The sequence below is a fragment of the Leptonychotes weddellii genome, unplaced genomic scaffold (genome assembly GCF_054177405.1).
Source record: "Leptonychotes weddellii isolate Sample4059 unplaced genomic scaffold, ASM5417740v2 HiC_scaffold_53547, whole genome shotgun sequence".
Lineage (NCBI taxonomy): Eukaryota > Metazoa > Chordata > Mammalia > Carnivora > Phocidae > Leptonychotes > Leptonychotes weddellii.
This window is the reverse complement of record NW_028021305.1, coordinates 1-669: the sequence shown is the minus strand read 5'-3', so window position 1 is coordinate 669 and position 669 is coordinate 1. Positions and strand designations below refer to the sequence as shown.

The following is a 669-nucleotide window of genomic DNA, read 5'->3' as shown; positions in this document are numbered from 1 at the left end:
TAATATTCTTATTTACTGGACCTGTTATAGATTGAGAGGAATTAGAATCTTCCTACCACCAATCTGTTTTTTTAAAGCTATTTCTCCTTGTAAGTGCTATAATTACTATTTTTTGTTGCTTCTATGTTCCTTGTTGCATAAGTATTCATAAGTGTTAATATATTCATTGCAAGTTGTACCCATTAGCCTTGTAAACAGTGTCTTTCTTTGTATTGTTTAATGCCTTATCCTCTGAACTTAATCTTGTGTGATATTTAGGCTATGTCCTCTGCTTATTTGTTGTTTGCATTTTCCTATTATACCTTTGCCCATCCTTTTCTTTAAAATTTTTCTGAACCACTTTGTTTGTTTTATATAACTTAGGGTTTAGCTTTGCTTTGTGATCATATCCGAAATATATTTTAAATAAATAAGTTAATCCCATTTTTTACGTGTTTAAGTTTTCAATTAGCAATAATTGCGCCTCAGATAAACCTCATTGGCTACAATACTGCCACTGTGCAAAGCTCCATTTTTTACATGTTTAATATGACAGCGATTTGATCTTAGTGTGGTATATGATTTTATGTTATTGTTTTTATTTAACTGTTTATTAGCAAGTTTTTACATAATGAGTTCTCTTTGCCTCTTAAAATAATTGCAGCTTCAGGAGGATTTGTATTTTTGTTC

General features: G+C 30.0%; 1 pseudogene; it reads right to left on the bottom strand.

The window, feature by feature from the left end:
- Nucleotides 1-382: 382 nt before the first annotated feature.
- On the bottom strand, nt 383-508 carry LOC145719578 (U4 spliceosomal RNA; annotated as a pseudogene).
- Between the last annotated feature and the right edge of the window lie 161 nt (nt 509-669).